Raw genomic sequence first — 13,766 nt, forward strand, 5'->3', positions numbered from 1 at the left:
CCAGACCCCTTGTCAGGCTAATTCTCCCTCCTTTGCTCCCTCTGTCTTTCATGCAGCTCTAAGGGAGAGGGGTTTCAGACTCAGATGGCTAAGTGAGGATAATACTGCTATTAAAGGGAAGGAGCGGAGAGAAAGTGCAAGGGATGTGGGCAGAAAGAGAGAGCTGGGAAGGCGGGAGGGATAAAGTGGAGAGGGGGAGAGTGAAATCAAAAGCAGGCATTCATGAGAGTCTTAGAGGGAGAAAGAAGTAGAGAGCAAACGTATATATTTATATTTTTTGGGCTAATCCACTGATGTCTGAATCACTTGCAAGTTGCCTGCAAGGGTATTTTGGTTTGTCTGTAACCTCCATTGTGCGTCACAACAATGACATACACTTGAAAATGAAAGCAGATAGAGGAATGGGGGCAGCAGAGGAGAAGAAAGAAAGAGAGGATGGTAGAATGAAAGAGCAGGAGACAGGAAGGGATTCAGACATTATACTGACTGGTGAGTCTGGCCTGTCTGCAACCCAAGGATACACTGCCCATACATTTCTTTTATGAAATCTGTGAGTGGCCTTACTGAGAGAGAGAGGCGCAGAGACAACACTGCCCTCCACATAATTCATATACTCACACAGTTAAACCGCTGTTAGAATAGAATTTTAAAAGCAGAAAATGTCCAGACAGTCCAGACAGGAATAACACTGAAGGTGGAGGTAATATTGCTCATCATTACGGCTGGCCTTTGTAGGAAATGATCTGTAATAAACATGAACATTCAGCAGGATCAAAAAGAAAGCCAAAAGCCTCTAAAGGGCAATGGCGGACAGTTGAAGGTTGATTTTAGTCAAATATGAACACAGAAGAACATACACTGTGACATGGATTTAACTACATTATATTCAGCTTCGTTAACCCTGCGATAGACTGGCGACGTGTCCAGGGTGTACCCTGCCTCTCACCCAATGACAGCTGGGATAGATGTAATGCACATGACCAGGTAGGCTGTGGCATTAAACTATGACTGACTCACAGTCTAGTACCCCAGTGTGTTCTTCCCACACTTTCCTCCCACGGTTACACCACCAGTAGCTTGGTCGGTTGACACCTAGCAGGCTGGGTCCATGAATTTGCCAGGCAATAACAGTCCTGTTTTGGCGATTCTCTTCCTACTGAATCCTCAGAGTCTGTTTATGACTAACAAGAATGGGACTTGATGATGTGGTCTTCTGCTTCTCTTTCTAACCCATCTAACATGTTGGATGTGTTGTTAATGTTGAGATGCTTTTCTGTTCCATCCACCCAGCCATCCATCCACTGTCTTCCGCTCATCGAAGGTATGTTCTTGCTGGCAACAGACTGGGCAAAGAATTGCAGATGTCCCTCTCCACCAGCAACACATTCCACCTCTTCCTGGGGGATCGTGAGGTGTTCCCAGAGAGGGTAAATGATGTCTACAGCAACTTCTGGGTCTACCACGGGGTCTCCTCCCAATAAACCTCCAAAGGGAGGTGCCCAGAACATCCTCACCAGTTGCCCCAGCCACCTCAGCTGGTCCCTTTTGATGCGATTCCAAGATCCTTTTGGCCATTCATAGTATTCTGTCTGTCGCCACTCAGTTCATGACCATAGAAGGCAGAAAATATCAACTTGTAAATCAAAAGCTTTGCCTTACAGCTCAGCTCCCTCTTCTCCACAACAGTTAGGGTTAGGGTACATAACCCGCATTACTGCAGCTGCCACCGCACCGAACCGCCTGTCCATCTCTCATGAACCTGAAGTCCCTTGCATGGGGTAGGAAATCGTCCCCAACCTGGAGGAAACAATCCACTATTTTCCTGCAGAGCACCATGGACTCAAATTGCATCACACTGTGCAGTCTATCCCAGTGAGTGCTGAAGGTCACAGTCAGCCAACAGAACCACATAATCTCCAAGAAGCCGGGACGTGAGGTCCCCACACCTCACAGGAGTGGTAGAATCTGTAATCTGAGTTATAGCATCATTTACACCAGGTAGCCTTGTTGTCTTCCATTCTTCCCTTCTTCCAACGGGGACTGCACCCGTCTATTTTTTATGTGAGCATTCCCTGTAGCTATTGACCTATATCTGCAGCATTGCAGAGCACCAATGACAGTCTGATTGATGAACCGCACAAATATGTAGGATGTACAAGTGTTCCTACTACTCATTCTGTCCAACTTCCCAAGGATATCATTAATCTTGTTTGTTTATAATCAAGACATTTTCAGAAATCTCTTTATAAGAAGAAATGGTACGAGGTTCAGGAACGGTATATAGCAGCACCACGGTTTACACAAGTTAACACTTTTCAAGCAAGAGCAGATTGAATAACAGTGGTTAATTGGCTGACTAAGGGCGCTTTGACACACAGGTCCGAATACTGGAAGCGTTTATCCTTCAGGTTGACTCATTTGGTCTGGTGTGAACACAGCAATCACATTCTGTTTTAGAACAAATTAACAGAACTTGTTTAGAGAGGGTGGTCTCAGCACGATTGCAAGCCCTCCCCAGAGCAGTTCGTTTGCAGTGTTAGCCACGGACTGATAGAGCTACCTTATAATTACACTGAATAACCATGTAGTTTACCTGATGTTTCTTTGGTAGCGCAGAATTGCACCCTCTCATCATACATACATTACACAACACTGTTTTCTACACTAAGCCGAGATGCTTGATCAAAGTGACCATATGGTTTATATCACAGACTGTATATAAATATGGACAATATGACTCTACTTTCTTGCATTGGCCAAACTGACGCCATTTTCACGGGGATATGGGCAGGGCCATCATGCGACTTCGGAGCCAGAGTACGGTCCAAGAGTGGAGCCAAGCCCACGCCTCTTGCGTCTTGCTCAGTCAGACTCACTTGTGCTATCAGTTAATTAATACTGTGCTCTGCTCTACCTCCACCAGGTGGATTATACACTGTACTTATTTATTTATTTATTTTTAACTCTCATGGTCCTACAGAACTGCTTCATGTAGCAGTTGCCATGACAATTTGTCGTCAGCATGATGTCACTGTTCCGCCGGCCATCTTTATACAGTCTATGGTCCATATACAGAACACTGGTACACTAACTATAGAACTGCAAAAATGTCACTGCCCACGATGCAGTTTTGATTTGATTGTCTGGATTTCTTGAAATCCAATTGTTTCAATAAATTGATGACCAATTGTTTGCAAGCATGTAGGGTTGAGTGTGTGTTTAGGATTGCCCTATGAACACGAACTGAACCAAGTTTAAATGCAGCATTGTATGAATATTATATCAATTACTCCCTGAATCAAAAATTGTAGTTTTGAAAATACCTTAATGTACTTGAAGTGTGGGATTTTTTTTGGAGCCTGGGTTTCTGAGCAATTAAATGAAAGAATTCACGTCAAACTGTAAGCAGGTCATTACTGAGGGTTGAATCTCAATCCAAACCTCGTTCAAAGCCACAGAACAAATACGATCCTCGCACAGATTCCAGTGTTTTCAATTATGTCATGTCTGAATCCAAGGAAGGCATCAAAGTGTGCGCTCAAGTGCAAAAATATGCATCATTCATCAGAGGAGAAAAAGTGCTCTATAAAAAGCTTGTGTTTGAACATTTCTCTCAGTGTGAAGATCATATAGATTTAATGAAGATTTTAAATGGGCGGAATCTTCTAGACAGTGGGGGATAAGATGAGTTTGACAAACATAAAGCGACTTAAAGGGAAACCGGGGTTAAATCAGGAGAGCATGAATACCAGTGTCCATTTCAGCAAGTTTACCTTTATATTATACAGTATTATTACATATACTTTCAGAGATGATGTAGATTCACTTCACAGTCAGGGACATAATAATGGTAGATGCCTGCCATGACTATCAAAACAAGAAATGAGTCAAGATACAGAAATGATATCCTAAAAATGAAGTGAAATATTAAATCTGCAGTGACACTTTTCTGAATTTCCCCACCCAACTCCCTGTCTGGGCCTCAAACGTCATCTTTCTTTGCTTTATTGGCATTAAAATTGAATGCTCTGTCTCTGTGGGTATCTTTTCTGGTATATAAGGACTGTAATTCCCTATTGACAGTCTGCAAAGGTAGAAGCCATTAGCAGTCTTGCTGCGCACCGAGTGTGTATGTTTGTGCGTGCGTTCCAGAGAGTTGAAGGTCAGGGAAAGGAGAGGCAAACACCATCACACTTGTCAATCAGAACACGGCAGAAGAGAGAGAGAGAGAGAGAGAGAGAGAGAGAGAGAGAGAGAGATGTGGCTGAGAGACAGAGAGAGAAGGTAATACACTGATAACTTTTGAAAAATGGAGAGCGAGAAACAGAAGAAAGGAGAGAAGACGCAAAACAGAGGGGAAAAAGAGACAGGAATGGGTACAGACGATGAATAATTGAACCACGACCCAGCTTATGTTGCTAAAAAGAATTGCTTTAAAAGGGGACGGCCCCACACCAAAACACTCTGCACATTGTAAATCAGATTCCCCCCTCTGGTTTGGGTGTCTGAGTTTGTTGCTTTTACCATCTCCTATCCTATTGGTTGATGAAGAAAAAAAAAATTCAATGTCAAAAAAGGTGGACCTCAGCGAGTTGAAATAGAGGATGTTCTGGATGGACATTTGTTGTAGCGATGTGAGCATGCAAAGTATTTTGGCAGTTAGACTCCAAAGACAGCTTAATGGAGCTAAATACTACACGATGAAAGAGGGTAGGGACTTGACAGTGGTGGCGGTTGAGCAGATGGAGTTAGCAGGTGGCTGATGGCGACCTGTGATGAAGACTCCTTGGACCACCAGGGCGGAGCTAGCAGAGTGGCAGACAATACGTTTAAAGATATCGATTATTGGACGAGAAGAGTGATGTCGATATTAGGAACAGAGGGATTTTGACAGCGTGAGAAAGGAGAAGAGATGGGGAAATGTGGAGGCTGGAACAGGGACAGATGGCTCAGTGCCATAAGGTGTCTCAGCAAGTAATGTAACCTGGAATTGGTCGACCCAAATAGAATGCAGTCGTTACCACTGCTTTTGATAGCTGGGTGTTTGTTCAACTGCAGTGCAAATTTTGATATGACCACCTTCCTAATATTGTGTAGCTCTCCCTCGTGCCTCCAAAACAGTTGTGACTCATCAGAGAATAGACATGGGCCTTCAGAGGGTGTCCTCTGGAAACGTTATGTTGTTAGTGGGGGCCTTTGGGTCCTATGGGTTGAGGGGAGGGACTTGATCAGTCTGGGATCTAGTGAATTTGGAGGCCAGTTCAACACCTTGTGCTGTTTCCCATGTTTTTTAAGTTGTTCATAAACCGTTTGTGTGTGTCAGGCTGCATCCTGCTGGGGATGGCTGCTGCCATCAAGGAGTGTCATTGCTATGGGGTGGGGGTGCCTGGTCTGGTCTAGGTGGGTGCTACATGTCTAAGTAACATCCACATGAATGCCAGGTCCAAATGTTTCCCAGCAGAACATTGTATTGTCACAAGATGGTCAATGTTATTTACTTCTCCTGTCAGTGGTTTTAATGTTGTGGCTGATTGGTGTATTTTGAGAGAATGATATTTGTATTAGGAACAGTTACCCACTGCCAGCGAGAAATTGGTGGTGGCTGTAATTCTCTGGTTGGGTTCAATTAAACCACTGCAGCAGAGCGCAGAAGGGAGAGGGGGGGAGAAAAGTACCAGTCAACGTCAAACGGTTAAGGAGAACGAATTTTCCAAACATATCCAGTGTTTTCATCTGCTGCTATTTTTCATCTCCCTTGTGGAATGGAAGCTTCAGCGGAATATGATTCATGCATGGAATAATCTACAAGTCTGTTTCCACTGCCGTGCGATGCATTGGACTTTTACCAATAGCTACTTGGCAAAGCAGGAATTGTTTGTTTGTTTGTTTTTTTCTTTTTTGCAATGGTTCAAATTGAAATGCACATAAAAAAATAAAAACGCTGTACCTTTTGCACCTACAGTACAATCACCCACAACTGTGTCTTTTCTGTTATGAAAAATCAAAATACCTGCTGCCAGAAAGATCTGTTGCACTAGACTCCCATGATGCCTTTTGGCAGCTGCGTGTTGTTTACAGAAGACTGGGTTTGTCCACAAACCAGAGGGTTGGGGGTTAGAACCCTGGTACACGGACCACATGCCGAAGTCTCTTTGAGCAAGACACTGATCCGTGTATCTTCGAGGCACTTTGAGTACCAGTAAGTATTAATGTACTGTAATAGCTGTATTATCATTAACATGTAACTTGAAATATTCTCTGCACATCTCTGCTGGGCTATAATCCTCTTATCTTATGCAAATGAGACATCACAGATCTTGATGGAACCTAATGTTACAGAACAAAGAGACAAAAGGCAAAGATCACATTCAGGTAAACCAGTAATTTATTCTATGTCCATCTGTCATCAGCTCAAATGAGCACTGGTAGTGTTAAGAATCTGGGTCTCTTTTAAGTAGCTCGGCACTACGTCTAGCAAGGCTGATGCATAATCAGAATTTTGTAGCTCACCGATGCAAATTGGCCCCGTGGCCCGAGGGCCGCCATAACTCCTAATGTGCGGACATACACACACTGTTTAGACATGATAAGTGGAGCCATAAATCCAACATAATGACCTGGTTTTTATGTTCCTGTGTCATGATACATGACATGCGGGGTGATACGTCGTCACCGCGCCATCTGTTCAAACACAGACGTGTGCCTGTGGGCGCAGGAACTTCAGAACTATACACGATGGAAAAATAATAAGTTGTGTTCCTGGATGAAAAACATTCACTTTTTATGAGAGTTTTATTGACCCGTGATGAGCTGTCACACAAGAAATCTTTAAACAGTGGATTTTATGAGCCGAACATTTAATAATTCATGAGGAGCCGGGATGGGATTCTGAGTGTCTTGAAATGCTAATTGGCGGGTCTGATGTCAAGCAGAGTGGAGCCTCTTAAAACTTTAAATGTCAGTAGCTGGCCAGGTAGTTGTCTAGTCACTGATATCGATCAAGATCCTGTTAGTCTTAAGATACTAATCAGACAAATATTATGACATATTTTTTTTATGGCGATGGAAGCTCTATTTGGAGCTGCAGTGGATTGTTGGATTGTTCTCCTCCACTTATCCACTTCAAAGTTAAAGATTCAGAAGTGTACAAGGTATTTGTAGGAACAAAAAAGTGTCTCAGGGGGAGTGTGGGAGGTGGAATCTGATAAAGTGCCTCAAGTAATATTGCTAGAGTCAGGGTTGGTTAGAGTTGTGGGGTCAGACAGAAGTGAGGCCGTAACACCTCCATAGCATTCTCTTCATATCTGCTCGAGGCTAAAGCCTTGATGCTGCCGTAGCTGCTACTGGCAATACAGTACACACAACTATCTGACTGAAGCTTGGATTATGGTAGGTACAGTGAGCTATGACATAGCCTGCGTAGCGTACGGTGTATCCTGACATGCACCTCTCCAGACATGTAACTACTCATCGTGGCGTCACCGGCCGCAGACCCAGATATTCTCCCTTGTTGAGCCTCCTACACACCATCTACCCACGTCCTCTCTACGTTCTGGGTTGCAGTGATTTCAGTGAAAGGAACAGTTGATCCACATGTATTAACTTCGACTCCAACATGAGACGCTCAGTTCGCCATTGTGTGAAGAACAGAATGAAACTCAGCACTCAATAGAGTTTTAGTGGCGTAATTACAGAACAATGCTGACACAAGATATAAATGCCCAATATGGCATATAACACAAATTTTGTATGTAGGTTTTGTATGTAGCTTTGCAAATGTCTTAATAACTCAGTGCATATACACCAATCAGCCACAAAATTAAAACCACTGACAGGAGAAGTAAATAACATTGACCATCTTGCGACAATCCAATGTTCTGCTGGGAAACTTTTGGATCTGGCATTCATGTGGATGTTACTTAGACATGTAGCAACCACCTAGACCAGACCAGGCACCCCCACCCCATAGCAATGACACTCCTTGATGGCAGCAGCCATCCCCAGCAGGATGCAGCCTGACACAGACACACACACAAAAACAGTTTATGAACAACTCAAAAAACATGAAGAACAGCACAAGGTGTTGACCTGGCCTCCAAATTCACTAGATCCCAAACAGATCAAGTATCTGTGGGATGATCCACAGAGGCCCCTCTCCTCAACACATAGGACCCAAAGGTCCCCAATTATCAACATTATGCATGATCAGTGTATAGAGCAAACAAAGAAATTACCATATTTAAGAATAGAGAGTAATTTACTGCATGGTGCTGTAACTCAGCACTAGCTAAAAGCATCACAACAGGACAAATTTAAAAGTGGCAACAGTTATATTGTTAGAGGAGCTACATGGGTAACAGTCACTAAGATTACATATTAGAGATCATTGGCAGGTGATGCTATATTGTCGCTGCAGCACTCCAGCAAGTTCTAGGTCTACCCCGGGCTCTCTTCCCAGCTGGCCGTGCCCGGTGCACATACTGCAGATCAATGGAAAGATGTTGAATTGCTTGTAAGTACCACTTAATAAGACAATTGCTGATATATTTCTGCGTGAAGCCAATCATCTTTTGTGAATGAATTTCATTTGGCACAAAGAAAGAAATTCTATAATTTATAATCTGTGTCTGGCCTGACAAAGCTGAGTGTTTGTGTTTCTAACGGCATGACCCGGCATACTTTCTTTGCGAGTTGCCTAGCGTGTCAGAACACTTAGTGATACCGCAGCGTGGTGCTGCGAGGTGAGTTGTATTGCTCAGGCAGCCACAACAACACAGAGACCTGCAGGGCAGCTGTCCAACATGGAAGTGCAGTGGTACGACATTACTGGTCATGCTGCAAGACGAAAGCCCAAAGCAGCAAACGACTGAGACAGTCGCACTCTTTTTGATACCTGCAGGTATCGTCGTCGTTTCTGAGCGGGGCACACCCGGGGGCTGCATTTGCATGATGTGATTGGACACTGCTTGAAACTTCTCCTGTGGCTCTCGAGGCATTCATCGCATAGTGGGATGCAGTAACCTGGTGAGTCTGGAGGAAGAATTTCAGCATCGCTACACAAATCACATGCTGATACTGATCACAAGCTTAAAGAGTCATCTGAACCCCATTCAAATGCACAATCATAACTGTGCATTTCCTATTATTCTTTCATAGCAGGCTAATGTACAGTATGCGCACCACACAATTATCACGCAAAAGTCATTGCAACGACTGTTTTTGAAAAATTGCTACTAAACGAAAAACATGCACGAGCTCAACCTCTCCAACTCAAGGAGGCAACAAAGGCTCTGGGCTGAATTCAAACCTGGAGTGTGACAGTAGCTAAACCCCAAGGTCACCCTGGAAGAGATTTGCACACTTTCATTTTCAGCCTGTCACATGCCACTGGGTTTGAATGAAAACCTTGCATACTCCTGGGCTTTGACGGAATGGTTTGACACGCAGAACGCTTTGTCTACAACAGGAGGAGAATGTCACAAATAATGGTGGCCAAGTGTCCAGGCGCTGAATATAAACCCATGATGAGGACAAACTTGCTAGTTGACTTCCTGGTCTAGAGGAAAAGTCTTCTAGCCTATGAGTATTATGAATGTCTCGCAAGTGTAAACAGCTGCGCTAAAGATGCTTTTCTAGAAGACAATGGCACACTGTCTTATGGTTTTAGTCTGCATCACATGCTTCCACCAATCTTTGAAACAACGGCAGGCCCAAGAGTACAGCTATGTTTTACGATATACAGTATGATCTGAGACAGAAGCATACATCTTTGTGATTGTCCAGGACCTTGTGGGACATTAGAGCACGTCCACCATTATGTATAGCAGCAACTCAAACCAAAGGCACCAACGAACCACCAATACGGACGTCAACTGAGTCAACATATGTCAGGGTTTTTAAGTTTTTTTCCAGATTCTTATTGACCTTATCTTAGGTCACATTCTTGCTTGCAGTTTGGCTTGCTTACTGCATTGCATCGCAGATTTGGCACAGTAGCCTGACGGCCCTCTGATAAAGATTTTAAGGGCCAGTGGAGAGGTCATGCTGTTGTAGCAATTCTTAAAAGTTTCATATGCAGAGGTGATGGATTATGAACTGCTTCTACCTGACTTTTGCCACGACAGTCTGATGTAAGATGGTGAAAACAATGATTAAGAGAAATAATTTACCAGTCAGCCTCACCTCTGTACGTGTCACTGTTTTAAGGTGTGCACTAAACGGCAATGGCCAATGAGGTATTTGTAAACTGATTGAGGCAAGTTTCGTTTTAGGTTTTATTGAGCAAACAGTGGCGGGAAGACTGTTCATATCCTTTACCTACTAATACTGGACTATAGTAATAGTCCACACTAATGCGCTGATCCTTAAATCGAATTTTGGTTTTGTATTTGAACAAGCTGGATCTCATTTTTAACAAAGAACAGTGATTTCACATACAACGTTGTAGGCTTCATACATCATCTATTACATATTTATTATGAATCCTACAAGTACCCATTTGTTTTAAATAAATGACTTAAAAAGTTCAATATCCCCCGTGAACTTTCACCAATTTTTTGTTGGTGAAAGTTGGTCTGAAGCCACTCCGTTGGTAGCCCCGCCCAGCGATTTGGATGGGGCTCCCAACGGAGTGACTTCAGACCAACTTTATGCACTTTAGGTAGTGATAGACAGAAGAGTAACAGCAATGCAGTGTTACACGGCATCTGAGTGCCAGTGAGGTAAACGTGTTTACGACAAAGCTGCTCTTGTATCGGTTAAAACACACTCCCTAATGAAATCCAAATGGCGTGTTACCCGACTACTATTCCGATAAATATCGACTGTGGCTACTCTTGGCTATAAAGGAATACGTATGGAAAAACTGCACTTGCATTGGCTTGTTTGCTTCTTCAGTCATCCTGATCCGATGAACGAACTATTGACATTGCTCAGCATAGCCTGTGTAGCCCAAGCCTTCTAAATTATACCTTGATACATTAATGCTGATGACATTTGCAGCAGCATTTCCTTCCTCCACCCCAACATCCTCCTCTGCATGTAGTTAATTTATGATATTGTTGATTTCAATGTTTGTGTACGTATTTTTAACATTTAAGATTCTCCTCAAATAAATCAAGTATGGTTTCCTGTGAGTGGTTTTAACTTCTTGCTGTAAGTGTCTCTGAGCATCAGTATCTTCTCGTACACTTTAAGTTTTCTGTTTTGGTTAGACTACAATAAAAAATCCTATTTTTACGAGTTGATACAAAATCTTGGAGTTGAGTAGATTTTGATGTCATTACATACTCGTGTCCATCTCGGGTGTCCGATCCAGTCATGACCTTTGGCTCCAAAGAGCATGTACTGCTAAAAATGTGTGTGTGAGATAGTCAGAAGAAGACGAATAAAATATTAATGGAGGCAGCTGCCCAGATATACTTGCATTGCCTGCCCCACAAAAAGCAAGGATAGGACTTCACAGCCTATGCTAATGCAAAATTCAGAAAGCAGAACGTGACTGCTGCTGTGACTGTACTCAGCTGAATGATGGATACAGCTGTCTGGCTGAATGACTCCCATGTGAGTGTGTGCGTCACTTCATATGTAGGGTGTGTTTTTTCTCCCAGCGCGAGACTGTACCAGGTTGAAGATAAAGGATACGTTTTCATCTGAGGGTTGCCGTTCACGTTTGCGTGTCTTTGCATTTGTGTTTGTTTGTCTGTTTGGCCTGTGTGTTGCTGCTGCGGTGAGGGAAGATGGATGTGTGTGACAGGTGTCTTGCAGGTGATGGATGGCTGGTATTTCACTGGCACAGGCGCAGCGAGCAGCCCGACTGTCAGCGACTTGCCGTGGCACAAATAATATGACCGGGGCGTATCAGTATTCCACTCAGGTGACAATTTGAATAAACATACAGTTAAAGTTTTAATGACGCTTGTGGGGAAACTGGGTCACGGTGCTGCAAATAGTAACAGGGTACAGCAAAGAAAAATGAAAATTTAAAATGAGTAATGCAACTGTCATTTCCACATTAAAATGTATAAATAGGAATATACATGAATACATGTCTCAGGAGCAGGAGAAAGATTTTTACTTTTTAAATCAAGACCATGCTTATGACATTTTCTTAATTCCATGTGCTTTCCCGACATAGGATATCCAGAACTGAAATAAAACTAAAAATGTACAAAAACTGGATGTAGTTTGGTGCAGAGAATCATCTTCTTTAGTTTGAGGATAAGAATTTCGGTCCCCTTTTCACCTTTTTGGTTTATAGTTTTTTTAACACTGAGTCAGTTTCAGACATACATTTTATTCTGCTAAATGCCACTTTTAAGATTTCTGTAAATCCACCATTTCTTACCCAATCCAAACCCTTTTTGTTCTTTCTACTACATTGCGTAACTATGCAAACTACATCAAAATTATGAAAGGATACATAAAGAATCATGTAGTAAGTGGAAAATAAAATGTTTATCCAAAAAACAAAGCCGTAAAAAGGCAACTGGACATGTTGGGATTTCCTGAAGACGTAATTTCCCCACCACACATTTAGAACTGAGAAGACGTACAGTTCTTCTTCTGAGAAGAAGCTACTTGGATGAAAGATCCAAGTGGGGAGTTTAGTTTCCAAATGAGGTTGTAACCTGGTTTCTAGTCAGAGTCAGAGTCATACATATCTGCAGCGCACAGTATTGATAAGCTCATGTATTTATGTTTAGTTCTGCTGTGTTCTATTAGTTGATATTGTTGCTGGGGTTGTAGAGCATGTTTTTTTGTCCTTGATGTCAGTGAATGCACCATGCAAGAGATGGAAGTTATGATAGAGTTGAGAGTTTGTAGAGCAAGGGCTGTACAGTAGAAGTGTCATGGTGTTTATGGTGTTGCCGTGGGCTACCTCTGACAGTAGTTAGTGTTCAAGCTTCGGTAAACTTGGAGAAAAGCCTTCGTAGCTTCCTTTGTGTGAGATGCAACAATATGTATTCAGGTCAATATAGATTGTTATTGATTGTGTTTATGTAAACCAAAAGAAGGTTTTTTTGTTTTTTGGGGGTACACAGAAATGCCTTTTATACTATTATATATTTGGCCTTTTTTATTGATTTGGACTATTGATTTTATATCGTATAGGCCCTAAAACTATCGTACAAATATGATAATTATCGTATATCTCTCAACGCTAATGTTGGACCCACTCAGGTCAGGAAAGGACGGCGTGTTGCTGCAGAATGCTGTGGTGGCCTTTTCGTTGAAGCTGCCATCAAGGCAAACAGCCACGTTGAGCGGTCTAAAATATTAAACATTTTGTTTGATGCATAATGCATTCCAAATGCTGCATTTCATATTTCATAGTCTTCCTCAATATTGTTCAACAATATAAAATGTAGTAAAAAATCTCTGGGCGTGTGCATGGAATCTGAATTATTTATGAACACATACTTTGAGTGGATGGAGGTGTGGTCCCAGGTTCACTTCAGAATACAACCCTAATGAATCATTCAATTTCCTCACGCTGCATGTTTACCAACGAGTAAAGGATGCAGCTGGAGACCTACAGTTGAACATAGAAATCTATGAAGCAGGACCCTCTTCTTGAATAAAGGGAAGAACCTGCCATTTAACTGTCGAGACTTCAATACGGTGTTTCAGGATGGTGATATGAGGGACGGTTGTCTCCAGAAATGCATTTCAGCAATTCCTGGTGTAAGTTGATTTACTTTTTATGTTCTGTCAGTGACTTCTTTTCACTAAGTACAAGGAGTCAATTTAAGGCCAGAAATCAC

This window comes from Chelon labrosus (assembly GCF_963514085.1).
Source record: "Chelon labrosus genome assembly, chromosome: 20".
Taxonomy (NCBI): domain Eukaryota; kingdom Metazoa; phylum Chordata; class Actinopteri; order Mugiliformes; family Mugilidae; genus Chelon; species Chelon labrosus.